We start from the raw sequence: 1,934 nt of genomic DNA, 5'->3' as shown, positions 1-1,934 counted from the left end.
AGACTGTTTTAAACCAAACTCGAGTGAAGGACCTAGCTAAGCTTTTTGGCCTGCCTATCGCCCTGATCAGCGACTACCTAACGCAGCAGACGCTCTATCTTCCTCCAATTAGAGGCACTAAGAGCTAAGGAGTCACTATCCGTCGCAGGATCAGGTACAGTAAAGCGCTGAAGGATAACTTCTAGGTTAAGAGGCGAGATCTCTGTAGCCTTAAAGGCGTTTAGGATCGTCGTTTCCTTAAAGGAGGCCTACTAGGCAGCCTAGAAGAGGGGTAAGAAATCCCTCTTACTCATTAAAGTAAGGCCTTGGCTCCTATCCATGAAGGCAGAAACTTCGTTTGAGTACGCTGTTGAGAGAGGCTTAAACATGCTAACGTTAAGAGGCTGCAGCGTGTGGGTTAAGTGAGGAGGATATACTGCAAGGAGGATCTTATGCTTATCACAATACTTAATAAAATCCATTATAACGTGAGATCCATGGCCGTCAAGGACGAGTAATCAATAGGAGGATCGAGCCTTCGCCTTCGTACTACGATCAAACACCTGCTGCAGCCACGCAAGGCCTATCTCATTGTTCGTCCATCTAGAAGGTGATGAAGATATTCGAATTTGGTGGATGTCTGGATCAAGGGCCTGCAGCCAGGTGTCCTGTATCGATCCTGAGGCTGATTGATATATGAGGGCAGGCTCAAGGCAAGATCCATCTGCGCAGATACAGGCTAACAGCGTTATCCACTAGCGTGAGCCATCCTGTATCGTAGTCCTCCTCCTTATGCCCTCGTACGAGGCCTTACTAAAGATCCTCCTTGAACGACTTACAATACCAAGCATGAAGCCCTTCTCATCTATATTGTAGATATAACGCGCCTCGACGTGATATTGATTAATTTTATCGCGTAGGAGGCTAAAGTAGAGGTTGTATTTGCTTCTTAAATCTACTTTGTAGCGACAGTTATTAAGGCCTTTTGCCCACCTTGAGGTAAGTTGATTAGGATAGCGCTAGACAAAGCGACTAGCCTAGTGTACTCTAACCTCAGTCTTGGCGATCTGTAAGGCAAAATTGCGTATCATTAGCTAAGTAGGTGGTAAGCCTCTATCTGTTAGTTAATTGATATAGGCGATTAGGGCCTGCTCCTGCTATAGGTAGAGGAGCTGCCATTTTTGGCCACCTATCGCGCGTAAGGCGTGTAGGCCTTAGTGTCTTTAGGTAAGCGTAGATTAAACAACACTATATTTTTTTGCAATATCTGTATACGAAAAAGGCTCATTAGATCCTAGGGCATTAATAGCTGCAAGCGCAGCCTCAATATTAGCCATAGTGGTGGGGATACGACGCGTTGAGGTTGAGGTGGTTGTAAGGCGCGCGCGCACTTTGTGGTCGCGCGCACTTTGTGGTGGGGCTAGTTAATCACATGTAAACTTCAATCAATAATTCCTTTATTCACTCTTTCTTCATGTACCTCTTACAAAGCTATCATAGCTTAATTCTTTTTAAGCTGCACTACATTCAAGCTTCAGCTACACATAGAAATTAGTCGCATGCTTGTTAAGAGTAGGATCTGAGTGGAAGTAATATAAGACTTCTGGTGTCAGACTCTTGAGGTTGGTTTTCGCGGATGAAGCAACAGGGTGGTATGAACAGTGTCTCTGCAAGTAACTCTTGTATTGTACTTGTACTCGTAACTTAAGTTGAACACAATGAGCCATAAGGGCTACATTGCCTATGCTATATACTAAGTGAATGTCCTATGTCCTATGTTGTCCTATGTTGTCCTATGTTGTCCTACGCGTGGTACTTTGTGGGATTGTATGGGATGCGTGGGACACACGTGACATGTCCTACGGTGGCGTTCCGCCAAGCCTGTGGGACGTGGGGTTACTGGTGCGTCATTGGTGGTAGTCCTTTGAAAGAGGTCGTAACATGGGCTTCATCCT

This window comes from Exserohilum turcica (assembly GCF_000359705.1).
Source record: "Exserohilum turcica Et28A unplaced genomic scaffold SETTUscaffold_14, whole genome shotgun sequence".
NCBI lineage: Eukaryota > Fungi > Ascomycota > Dothideomycetes > Pleosporales > Pleosporaceae > Exserohilum > Exserohilum turcicum.
The sequence above is the reverse complement of the archived record's forward strand: the minus strand, read 5'-3'. Positions refer to the sequence as shown.